This window comes from Bufo gargarizans, chromosome 3 (assembly GCF_014858855.1).
Source record: "Bufo gargarizans isolate SCDJY-AF-19 chromosome 3, ASM1485885v1, whole genome shotgun sequence".
Classification (NCBI taxonomy): domain Eukaryota; kingdom Metazoa; phylum Chordata; class Amphibia; order Anura; family Bufonidae; genus Bufo; species Bufo gargarizans.
Window position 1 is genome coordinate 370,932,683 of NC_058082.1, and position 13,976 is coordinate 370,946,658.

Sequence of the window (13,976 nt, forward strand, 5' to 3'; positions counted from 1 at the left end):
CCATCCGGAAATGCCTGCATTATTCAGATAATGCAGCATGTCCCCCCCCAAGGTGATCCTGCCTATGACCGTCTGTATAAGATACGGCTGGTCATCGATCACTTTGGGGCCAACTTCATGGAGGCCTATGTACCTGGAAGGGAGGTTGCAGTTGATGAGTCTCTCATTGCGTTCAAGGGGAGACTCATTTTCCGCCAGTATGTTCCCTCAAAGCAGGCGAGGTATGGCGTGAAGCTATACAAACTTTGTGAGAGTACCTCAGGGTACACTTACAAGTTTTGTGTGTACGAGGGGCAAGATTCCCGTATTCAACCCCCAGAATGTCCCCCCACTCTGGGTGTTAGCGGGAAACTTGTGTGGGACCTTATGCACCCTCTGCTAGATAAGGGTTACCACCTAAACGTGGATAACTTTTATACTAGTATCCCCTTGTTCCAGTCCCTTGCCGTCAGATCCACGTTCGCTTGTGGGACAGTGCGGAAAAAACTGTGCGGCCTCCCTGCCTACCCCCTCCAGGTACCTATCCCCGGGGGTGAGACCCGTGCCCTTACCAGTGGAAACCTGCTGTTGGTCAGATATAAGGACAAGAGGGATGTCTTTGTACTGTCCACAATTCATGGTAACGGCATCACCCCTGTCCCCGTGCGAGGTACCGCGGCAACGGTCCTCAAGCCCGATTGTATGGTCGACTACAATCGGTATATGGGAGGAGTTGATCTCTCTGATCAAGTCCTCAAGCCATATAACGCCATGCGCAAAACCCAGGCATGGTACCAAAAAGTTGCGGTCTACTTGGTGCAGGTTGCCATGTACAACTCTTTTGTACTGTTCCAGAGCGCTGGCAACACAGGGACATTCCTCCAGTTCTATGAGGCAGTCCTCAAGACCCTGATCTTTTCTGACTGGGAAAGAGCAGGTGGGAGTACCTCGGGAATTGGAGGTGCCCGGATCGTCCCTGGCCAACACTTTCCAGGTGTAGCCCCCCATACTGGAAAGAAGGGACGGACCCCCCAAAAAATGCAGAGTGTGTCGCAGGAGGGGAATACGGAAGGACACCACTACTCAATGTAACACGTGCCCCGATCATCCGGGCCTCTGCGTTATTGGTTGCTTCAGGAAGTACCACACTTCCATGGAGTTCTAAATTTATAATCCCCTTCACCAACTTAGCCACTGACTATTCAAAAAAACTATGGTTTTCAGACTTGAGACACCCCAACATTTTTGGGGGGAGAACAAAAAAAAAAAAAAAAAAAAGTTGACTTACTAGGTAGCACAGCGTCTGTAATAATCTCCTCTGTAAATACACCCCTAACCCCCCAGATTAACACGGTAAAAAAAAAATATATATGATTTTTTTTGTCACCCTACATTAAAAAAGTATAATAGCAAGTGATCAAAAAGTCATATAGCCCACAAAATAGTGCCAATGAAACCGTCCTCTCATCCCGCAAAAAATGAGCCCCTACCTAATACAATCGGCTAAAAAACTATAGTCTAAGAGTAATTTTTTTAGAGATTGATAATCAAAAAGATAATATAGTCTAAAACCTAAATAATTGTAAAAAATTTACTTATTAGGTATTGCCGCGTCCATAATAATCTCCTCTGTAAAAATACCCCATGACCCAACCCCCAGATTAACACGGTCCCAATTTTTATTTTTTTATGGTGCCAAAACAGCTATTTTTGTTACTTTTCAATTTCAATCCGTTGTTTCCGGTAAAAACCAAAGGTTAACAGCCAAACAAAATTTAATATTTATTACCCTGATACTGCAGTTTACAGAAACACCACATTTGTGGTTGTAAACTGCTGTATCAGTAAAAGGGAGGCGCAAAAGGAAAGGACCGACATGGTTTCTGGAAGGCCGATTTTGATGGCCTTTTTTATTGACACCATGTCTCTTTAGAAGCCCCCCTGATGCCCCCTAGAGTAGAAATTCCCTAAAAGTAACCCCATCTAAGAAACTACACCCCTTAAGGTATTCAAAACTGAATTTACAAACTTTATTAACCCCTTAGGTGTTTCTCAACAGTTAATGGCAAATGGAGTTGAAATTTCAGAATTTCCATTTTTGATAACCTTACCTCACAAAAATTTAATATTGAGCAACCAAAAAACATATGTACCCTAAAAATAGTCCCAAAAAAACGCCACCTTATCCCGTAGTTTCCATAATGGGGTCACTTTTAGGGAGCTTCTACTGTGGGGGTGCATCAGGGGGTCTTCAAATTGGACACAGTGGAATATAAACCGGTCCATAAAAATCAGCCCCCTAAAACCCTCGCGGCGCTCCTTTCCCTCTACACCCCGCCGTGTGGCCGTACAGTAGTGTACGGCTACATATGGGGTGTTTCTGTAAACGGCAGAGTCAGGGAAATAAAGATACAGTCTTGTTTGACTGTTAACTCTTGATTTGTTAGTGGAAAAAATGGGTTAAAATGGAAAAATTGTCAAAAAAAATAAATTCGCAAATTTCATCCTCATTTGCCAATAACTCTTGTGTAGCACCTAAAGGGTTAACATAGTTTGTGAGATCAGTTTTAAACACATTGAGGGGTGTAGTTTCTTAGATGAGGTCATTTTTAGGGAGTTTCTACTGTAGGGGTGCGGCAGGGGTTCTTGAAACAGGACACAGTGTAAATAAACTGGTCCATAAAAATCAGCCCCCTAAAACCCACACAGCGCTCCTTTCCCTCTACACCCCGCCGTGTGGCCGTACAGTAGTGTACAACCACATATGGGGTGTTTCTGAAAACGGCAGAGTCAGGGCAATAAAGATACAGTCTTGTTTGACTGTTAACCCTTTATTTTTTTAGTGGAAAAAATGGGTTAAAATGGAAAAATTGGCAGGGTGTAGTATCTTAGATGGGGTCACTTTTATGGAGTTTATACTCTAGGGGTGCATCAGGCGGGCTTCAAATGGGACATGGCGTAAATAAACCAGTCCAGCAAAATATGCCTTCCAAAACCCATATGGCGCATCTTTCCCTCTACGCCCTACTGTGTGGCCGTACAGTAGTGTACGACCACATATGGGGTGTTTCTGTAAACATCAGAGTCAGTGCAATAAAGATACAGTCTTGTTTGACTGTTAACCGTTGATTTGTTAGTGGAAAAAATGGGTTAAAATGGAAAAATTGGCAAAAAAATTACATTCTCAAACTTCATCCCCATTTGCCAATAACTCTTGTGGAGCACCTAAAGTGTTAACATAGTTTGTGAGATCAGTTTTGAATACCTTGAGGGGTGTAGTTTCTAACATAGGGTCATTTTTGGGTGGTTTCTATTATGTAAGCCTCACAAAGTGACTTCAAACCTGAACTGGTCCCTAAAAAAATTGGTTTTTGAAAATGTCAGAAAATTTCCAAGATTTGCTTCTAAACTTCTAATCCTTGTAATGTCCCCAAAAAATAAAATAGCATTCCCAAATGATCCAAACATGAAGTAGACATATGGGGTATGTAAATTATTAACTTTTTTGGAGTTATTACTATGTATTGTAGAAGTAGAGAAATTAAAAGTTAGAAATGTTCAAATTTTTTCAAATTTTTTGTAAATTTTGTAATTTTTTACTCCATTTTACCAGTGTCATGAAGTACAATATGTGACGAAAAAACAATCTCAGAATGGCCTGGCTAAGTAAAAGCATTTTAAAGTTATCACCACATAAACTTACACTAGTCAGATTTGCAAAAAATGGCCTGGTCCTTAAGGTGAAATAAGGCTGTGTCCTGAAGGGGTTAAACTATAAAATTCTGCAGTTTTTGCACTTGCTACTAGGCCTTATAATAGGTGCCACTTCTTGGTCTGTACACAACACTTTCCTGCAGTTATCTGCTTTTCTATACATAGAGGTGATATCATTACAGTCAGGATTAGAATGACAGATAAGACAGGATCCACCATTCAGAATAGGTGGATCCTGTTGTCAAAGCTTATCTATTCTTCCCTTGTATAATGACCAAGGTAGAGGTCACAGAGCATGCCTAGAAAACTCTCCCTTAGAAGTCACTAGGCTCCACTCATGTCCATTGTGTCTAGGGACTATGGGGCTGCCGTAAAGCATTTTTTTATGCTGTGTAAATACTGTTAAGAACAGCTCAGGCAAGATGGCAGCCCCCATAATCATGTTCAGGAAACAGAATAAATAAATCTGCAGAAAATAAAAATAGATTTGAAAACAAAAGATGCGTGTTAATATCTGGTTTTAACTGTATGAATTTAAGAGAAAAAGAATACTGAGATAAAAGCCGCACATCTATAAAAGTATCAAATTTATTGGAGACCACAGACACAACAAAGATTGGATTAAAAAGATTGTATACAATGACTCTGGGCCATGTAAATAAATCATGTAACATGCCCTACCTGACTCACCACAAATCTGTAAGCAAACTCCCACACATACAGATGAACAAAAGAATATAATGCATGTAATCCATCAACAATGAAATTAGTGGAAAGCTAAATACTTATCATTAAGGATGACCAAGTGGAGGTATGCGTGGTGGTCAGGAAACAAGCCCAACGTGTATCGCCAGACTCTGCTGGCTTCCTCAGGGGTGCCTGTTAATATCTGGTTTTAACTGGCATGAAACATTTTGGGTGACACATTTCCTTTAACTACAGACCAAACCTCTGTTAGAGTGCAGCCAATGGACCTTTCCATTATTTAGTAATGGTGCTTCTGATGACTAATCCATTATGTGGACCACCAATCCTGACATGAATAGGTAGTGTTTGGGTTGGGTTTAAAAAAATAAAAAAAGTAAAATCTAGGATGGGAGACAGAATTATAGTGATTACCTGATTAAAAGGGTTGCCCGGGTTCAGAGATGAACCCAGACATATTCCCATTTTCACCCCTACGGCCCCTCTAACATGAGCATTAGAGCATTTCATGCTCAGATGTTCTCCCTTGCCCTCGTTGGATTGTTCAGGGCAAGGGCTTCTTTTGTTTTTATTTTCACACTACTAGGCGGAGGCTGATTGGTGGGCTTCAGCGCTGCCCTAACCATTTAAAAAGTGAGAATTAAGCTTGCGCACCATAGGATTGCTGGGTGCGGTGAGTTGTTTCCTGGCCACAAATTGCTTTTATTGATGGCTGACGAAGGAGAGGAGGAGTCTGAGTGGGAGAATGGAGAGAACTTCTGCCACGGTGGCTGTCTGCCACCTCTGTTTGCCCACGGAATAGCGTGATGCTTCTTAATGTTGTGTTGAGCTGTGTTTGCTTGCCCATGTCTTATTTTGCTCTTGCACAGCTTGCACAAGGAGAAGCTTTTGTCTTCCGGCAGCATTGAGTAAAAAATGCCAGACGTGAGATAAGCTCTCAGCAGAGGTAGAGGCTGCTGAGCTGGGCTTAGCTCTGGCACATTTTGGGCCTAACCTGCCCACAGCAACAGTGGCATTACTAGATCCCAAAGCAGATGTGGCCCTGGCTGTTCCTTGGGAGGTATGTGGCCTCTGCTCTTTATTGCTGCTGCCAGCACACTTTTTCTTTGATATTGCCTCCTCCTCTGCACCCTGATTGGGCTCCCAGGTCCTGTCCAGCACACAAATTTTGCCTTCACCCTCCCTCTCGCTTCTATCATACTGTGGCATATCATGGTGGATTCTTTGGCTTTTCCCCCCTGCTCTTCCCTGACTGCCACTGTCGCTGCACCAAACACCAATGCTGCGGGTATGGGGGCCACTACTACTACCACACCTATGCCATGCAGCCTCCTCTTCCACCTTCTTCTCAGGGCAGTACAAATGCTGACTGCTTTCACACAAGTCATCCACAGGGAGACTCTCTTGACTACCTACCGTAGGGTGTGATGGGGTTTTCTTGCAACCTCTTAGGAAAAAGGAAGGTTCCCCTCTAAGAATGGGAAGTGAAGACTGGGAGCACTCCATTGAAACCCTTCTTTGGTGCTGCAAGAAGGTGGAGCAGGAGGAATGTTGTGACGGCACGATGTTGGAATCTGAAGTCACCTCCATGTCATCCTGCTGTGACTGAGAGGAGTGAGTGATCCACAAGCTCATCCTCTTTCTCCTCAACTATAATGTTGCACCTTTCCAAAGCCACTATCTGGCTCTACATCTTTCGTTTGGAATCCTTCTGTAGCCAATACATTTTTGGGCCTCTCAGATACTGTTGTGCACTACCCTGTGTATTTGTGTAATAAACACGTCTATATGCTGCTAGTTTGAATATAATCAACGACCCCCCCAAATAAAATGATTAAAAACATGTGAATATAGGGAAACTGATTTGTTATCCCTCACAGATACTTTTGTGTGCTGGCCTGTGTATTGGTGTTGATCACCTATATTCTGGTTTAATTAAATTGAACAAGTCCCCAAAAACATTTAAATTCCAGCCATGTGGAAATAGACAATTGAGCCCTGGTGCTAAATTTCTTGTTATCACTCACAGGTAGATTGATGCCCTATGTCTTGATTGAGGCTGGACGCTCATTTTCAACTTACATAGTTAATACGGTTGAAAAAAGACATAGGTCCATCAAGTTCAAACAAGGGATAGGTAGGAAGTGAGACTCAGATTTCTACACATTTTCATAAGCATTAATGTAATTTACTTTCAAGAATTCATCTAAACACTTTTCAAAACTGTCCACTGTTCCTATGACCACATCCTGGGAAAGTCTATTCCACAAATTCACAGTTTTTACAGTAAAGAAGCTTTGACCCTTATGGAGACTGAACTTTTTCTTCTCCAGTCGGAGGCAGTGCCCCCTTGTCTTTTGAGCACATTTTACATGGGACAGTTTTTCAACATATTTTTTGTGTGGCCCATTTATATATTTGTATAGGCTAATCATGTCCCCCCTTAGACATCTCTTCTCAAGACTGAATGCATTCTTTTAATCTTTCTTCAGAACTAAGAACCTCCAAGCCCCTTATTAGTTTAGTCGTGCTCTTCTGTACTTTTCCCAGCTGCAGGGCATCCTTTCTATGGACTAGTGCCCAAAACTGAACTGCATATTCCAGATGAGGCCACACCAACGCTTTGTAAAGTGGTAGTATTACATCCCTGCCTCCTGAGTCCATGCCTCATTTAATGCATGACAATATTCTGGTAGCCTTTAGAAGCAGCTGATTATTAGAAGTAGCTGATTGACATTGTATGCTGTTATTTAATCTACCCTATTTGAAGAAATAATTTCTACTGGTGTAGCTGGAGAGGGTCCAGAGGAGGGCAACTAAAGTAATAACTGGAATGGGGCAACTACAGTACCCTGAAAGATTATCAAAATTAGGGTTATTCACTTTAGAAAAAAGACGACTGAGAGGAGATCTAATTAATATGTATAAATATATCAGGGGTCAGTACAGAGATCTATCCCATCATCTATTCATTCCCAGGACGGTGACTGTGACGAGGGGACATCCTCTGCGTCTGGAGGAAAGAAGGTTTGTACACAAACATAGAAGAGGATTCTTTACGGTAAGAGCAGTGAGACTATGGAACTCTCTGCCTGAGGAGGTGGTGATGGTGAGTACAATAAAGGAATTCAAGAGGGGCCTGGATGTATTTCTGGAGTGTAATAATATTACAGGTTATAGCTACTAGAGAGAGATCGTTGATCCAGGGATTTATTCTGATTGCCTGATTGGAGTCAGGAAGGAATTTTTATTCCCCTAAAGTTGGGAAAATTGGCTTCTACCTCACAGGTTTTTTTTGCCTTCCTCTGGATCAACTTGCAGGATGACAGGCCGAACTGGATAGACAAATGTCTTTTTTCGGCCTTATGTACTATGTTACTATGTTACTATGTTACCATCTACAAGGACACCCAAATACTTCTCTATAAGTGACTCTCCCAGTGTTACATTACCTAGGACATATGAAGCACAGAGATTAATACTACCAAGATGCATGACTTTACATTTATCCACATTGAACCTCATTTGCTAAGTTGATGCCCAATCACTCAGAGTGTTCAAGTCAGTAGAGATGGCCTTGCGGTTCGCCCGGCAGTCGTTTTGCGGCGAACTTTGCTCGTTCGCTGTTTGCCGAACGGGCGAACATATGGCAATATTTGCGCCCACCATATTCTTTTACATTGTGAAGAACTTTGACCCATGACACATCCATCAGGTGGTACAGGACAGCCAATTGAGATGTTTCAGCACATGGACATACCCCCTACCTCATAAATAAACCTGATCTGGCCGCCATTTTACATTCAGTCTTTTGCCAGTGTAGGGGAGGTTGCTGTGTGGAGCAGGGACAGACTGTTGGGACAAAAATCGCTAGCTAATAGGGCCACAAAAGTCCTTTTAAGGACTGGTATAGGTGTTCTATCGATAGGTGTGATATACTGAGGGGTGTAATATACTTATAATATACTTTCTAACATAGAAAGTATATTATAGTCCAATTGTATTGTGTGCAGTTCTGCTGCGATACTTCAGCCACACAGAGTGCCAAACGCTATTGGAACAAATAATTTCTACTGGTACGATTTACCAGTTGCCCACCCAAAAAACTGATTGAGGCAAGGGTGTTATTTACCAATAATATACTTTATATATAGTGCATTTAGGTAGTGCGGCATTTGTCTGCGGTTTTGCTGCGTTACCGCATCTACACAGAGTGACAAACGCTATTGGAACCAATCATTTCGACTGGTGTGATTTACCAGTTGCCCCCCCCAAAAAACTGATTGAAGCAGGGGTGTTATATACCAATAATATACTTTCTATATAGTGCATTTAGGTAGTGCAGCATTTGTATGCGGTTTTGCTGCGTTACCGAATCTACACAGAGTGAAAAACACTGGTGTGATTTACCAGTTACCCCCCCAAAAAAAACTAATTGAAGCAGAGATTTTATATACCAATAATATACTTTCTATACAGTGCATTTAGTTAGTGCAGCATTTGTCTTTAGTTAGTTGCAGCATTACCACATTTACACAGAGTGAAAAAAAACCCTATTTGAAGAAATAATTTCTACTGGTGTAATTTACCAGTTTCTCCCCCCCCCCAAAAAAAAAAACTGATTGAAGCAGTGATTTTATATACCAATAATATACTTTCTATATAGTGCATTTAAGTAGAGCAGTATTTGTCTGCGGTTTTGCTGCGTTACCGCATCTACACAGAGTGAAAAACACTATTTGAAGAAATAATTTCTACTGATGTGATTAAACAGTTGCCCCCCAAAAAACTGATTGAAGCAGGGGTGCTATATACCAATAATATACGTTCCATATAGTGCATTTAGGTAGTGCAGCATTTGTTTGCAGTTTTGCTGCATTACCACAGCTACACATGAGTGAAAAGCACTATTTGAAGAAATAATTTCTACTGGTGTGATTAAATTAAACAGTTGCCCCCCCATAAAAACTGATTGAAGCAGGGGTGTGATATTCCTTCTTCCACAAATACTGCTCTTGTATAGGGACTTTTGTCACAGGGTCATTTTGAAAATGACAGGCAGAGGAAAAGGCAGGCCATTCCACAGGGGTGGTAGGGGTCGGGCAGGTGCACCTGGCTGCAGCCTAAGTGGGAAGTTGCAGAAGGTCCGTGCGATTGCGTCAAAGGATGCATCAGACTTGGTTGAGTGGCTCACTCAGCCATCCGCTTCTGCACCCTCCTCATCCTCTCTATCTGCACCCTCTTCACTCTCTGCTGTGTGCACCCCCAAAGACACCACCACCACCATATCCCCTCCAATCGAGTCAGAGGAAATATTTTCCCATCCATTACAAGACCATACCAATGTGCAGCCATTATTGGCCTCGGATCAGGAAGAGGGGGTATCAACGGTCGCCCCCCAGCAGTCTGATGACAGTACCCAGATCAGTCCAAGGAGGGTGGTCCCCGCTGTTGCTGCCTACTCAGAGATCTCTAATATCATTGGTGGCGAAGTTGACGAATCCGATGATGACTTGTCGATGGACGTTACGTGGGTGCCCACAAGAGAGGAAGAGGGAGTGATGGAGCAGCAGATAGGGAGGAGAAGGAGGAGAAGCAGGCAGAACTTACAGTGGATAGGAGGCAAAAAGAAGACTGCTAATGTATCTGGAACAAGCCACCCACCATGCACGGTCACATTTGGAGCTCCCAGGATCCCGGCACATGGCTCCGCAGTGTAGGCATTTTTTAACATGTCCGCTGCTGACAATAGTGTTGCCATCTGCAGCCTGTGCTGTCAACGCATAAGTCGCGGTAAGCTCAACACTCACTTAGGGACGACCACTTTAAGAAGGCACCTGGCCTCCCATCACTGAGCCCAGTGGAAGCAACACCGTCAGAACCCACAAAGCCACACTCCCGGCGCTCTCCGTCCTGCCTCTTCTCCTCTCTCCTCCCAGTTGTCCTCCATTCCACCGTACCGTCGTCGCGTTCATCTGGCAAAGGGCAGGCTTCCTTGCCCCAAATAGATGATGACACCGGAAAACCCTTTTGCCCAACGGCTGACCGCTGGCTTGTCAGAATTGCTAACCCACCAGGTGCCATATAAACTGGTGGACTCGGATGCCTTTAGAAAATTTGTGGCCATTGGAACACCGCAATGGAAGGTCCCTGGAAGGAAATATTTCTCCCAGAAGTGCATCCCAGAGCTATATGGCCACCTTCAGCAGCAAATGAATGTATCTCTGGCACACAGTGTCGGTGCCAAGATACATCTGATCACAGACACGTGGTTTAGCAAACACGTGCAAGGAAGGTACATCAATTTTACTGCCCACTGGGTGAACCTTCTGACGGCCGTCAAGCATGCAACCCGTGGCACCCATGTAGATTTGGTGTCACCGCCATGGATTGCATGCTGGCCTACTCCATCCTCCCTCTCCTCCTCGGCTGACTCCTCCTTTTCTGCGTCTACCGTCTCTTCTGCAGCACCGCCCAAGCTCCCCAGAACCTCATCAACGTGTTAGGTTAGACGTTGCCATGCTGTGCTGCATCTGTTGTGCCTGGAAGCCAAGAGCCACACCGGTCCTGCACTCCTTTCAGCTTTGCGGTCACTGGCCGATCAGTGGCTAACCCCGCTCAATTTGACAGTTGGTAAAGTGGTATGCGACAACGGTGCCAATCTGCTGAGCGTGCTGAAACAGGGCAGAATGACACACGTGCCGTGTATGGCACACATCCTGAACTTAGTCATGCAGCGATTTGTTGCCAAATATCCCGGGGTCCAGGACATCTTGCGGCAGGCCAGGAAAATCTCTGGCCATTTTAGATCTTACACAGCCATGGCTCACCTTGCTGACATTCAGCGGCGACACCACCTGCCCGTCAGACGTCTGATTTGTAACTGCCCGATGCGATGGTACTTCACCTTGTATATGCTTGATAGGCTGCTCCAGCAGAAACGTGCAGTTAACGACTACCTGTACGAACTCTGCAGCAGGACAAGTTCTGGGGAGATTGTTTTTTTTTTCACCGCGCCAGTGGCTGCTCATGCGCTACGCATGCAGACTTCTGCGGCCATTTGATGAGATCACCAAACTGGTCAGTCGCAGCCAGGGTGCCATCAGTGACATCATACCTTATGCCTTCTTTCAGGAGCGTGCATTGCATTGTGTCATTTATCAAGCCGTCGAGGAGCAGGAAGATGAGGAAGTTGCAATGCTGGATGAATTCCAAGGAGGGTTTACTTCATCTGAGAGAAGTCAACAACAGGAGTCTGGAGAGGAGTCAGAGGAGAATAGTGCCAGGGCGGAGGAGAAGCAAGAAGAGCATGTTTTAAATGTTTCTGGGATTCCTGGTGTGGTCCGTGGCTGGGGGGAGGAGAACGAGGACGACATTATCCTGGACGATGAGCAGGAGCCAGGCCACTCCACCGCTTCCAGTTTAGTGCAAATGGGGGCCTTCATGGTCCAGTTTTTGAAGAGGGACCCCTGTATAAAAAGCATAAAGGGCAAGGACCAGTACTGGGTGGCAACGTACTTAGACCCCAAGTACAAACACAAAATGGTGGAAATGTTAATACCATCACAGAGGGCTTTCAGAATGCAGCAGTTCCAGGCCTTGCTTCGAGAAATGCTGCATTCTGCTTTTGCGGGCTCTGGCAGAGGAATTTCCACTCACAGAGAAACTGTTGCTGCTACCAATCCTTCCACGCATGCAAGAAGAGGGCGGTTTGAAGATGTGTTGGTCACTTCAGATATGAAATCATTCTTGCAGTCAACCCATTGACAGCCGTCCTCTGGATCCAGCCTCAGGGAACGCCTAGACCAACAGGTGTCCGACTACATTGGGTTAACGGCCGATGTGGATGCTCTGAGAAGCGATGAACCCCTGGACTACTGGGTATGCAGGCTTGACCTGTGGCCAGAGCTGGCACAATTTGCCATGGAACTGTTGGCTTGCCCCTTGTCCAGTGTCCTATCCAAAAGGACGTTCAGTGTAGCAGGGGGGATTGTGACCGATAAGCGCACTCGCCTAGCTCACGACAGTGTGGACTACCTCACATTTCAAAAAGAGAATAAGGCATGGTTCTTGGAGGAATTCAACACATGTCATGAGTCGACCACGTTTGATTGAATTTCCTCATGACAGCCCACAAATATCCGCCACCACCCAGAACAAATCATGGTACCTGTCTTAGGTAAATACAGTGGCATAAAGGGCATTTTATGTGCGTTGAATGCCTAATTTCACGCTGAGCAGAAATTATGGTCACCAAAAATGTTGGGGATGTCAAGGAGAGCGCTATGCATCAGCCACTGTTCTCACCAGACGAGCCTTTGGTGGTGGAGGTGTTACAGTGTGGGAAGGTGTGTCTAGTCATTACAGAACTGCCCTACACTTTGTGAATGGTACAGTGACAAGCCCATACTACTTGAATAACATCATTAATCCAGTCATTGTCCCTCTGCATGAACAAGACAGACCTAATTTCATCTTCATGGACAACAATGCGGAGTGGCGTAACTAGAGTGGCAAACTTTGGATCGGGGCCCCTCCCCCATGCCATGCCACGTAGCACCCTATGTGTCCGCAGTTGTCACACCACTGGTCCCTGATTGCCCAGTAATGCCCCCAGTAATGTCTCTCACTGCGCCCCAGTAGTGTCCCCCACTGCCCTCAGTAATGTCCCCAGTAGTGCCGCCCACAGCCCCTAGTAGTGTTCACCACTGCCCCCAAAAATGTCCCCAGTAGTGTCCCCCACTGCCCCAGTAGTACCCCCACAGCACCTAGTAGTGTCCCTCACAGCCCCCAGTAGTGCCCCCCAGAGCCCCTAGTAGTGCCCCCAGTGCCTCCAGTAAAGGCCACAGTAGTGCCCCCCACAGCCCCCAGAAGTGCCCCCACAGCCCCTAGTAGTGTCCCATTGCTCCAGTGATGTCCCCAATAGTGTCGCCCACTTCCCCTATTAGTGCCTCCCACAGCCCCTAGTAGTATCCCCCACTGCCCCCAATAATGTCCTCAATAGTGTCTACCACTACCCCAGTTATGTCCCCAGTAGTGCCTCCCACAGACCCTTGTAGTGTCCCCGACTTCACTGTTTTTCACTAGTCTACGTTAGTTAGGTTCCACCCACCTGCTTAATTTGTGACTAGTTTTAGTGTAGCAGCGCCGGGGCCTGATGCTGGAGGCCTAGAGAATGGAGAAGTGCATATCATGCAGGTGAGATGAGCGCACTGACGGGGCCCGGCATTAAGTACAGTGAAAATGCCAGACCGCGCTACTTGTGAGCACAGCGGGCCCCCTCCCCCCGCCCGGCCCGGTCACAGTCGCACCCTCTGCGACCGCGATCGTTACGCCCCTGACAATGCGCCAGCTCATCAAGGTCGCATCATTAGGGAACGGCTGCTGGAGAATGGGTTACCTCAAATGGAGTGGCCTGCATTTTCTCCAGAACTGAATCCCATTGAAGACCTATGGGATCAGCTGAGTCGAGGTGTAGAGGCTTGTAACTCTTTATCCCAGAACCTCAATGACCTGAAGGCCGCCCTACAAGAAGAGAGGGATGCCATGCCTCAGCGGACAATAAGTGTACTTGTGAA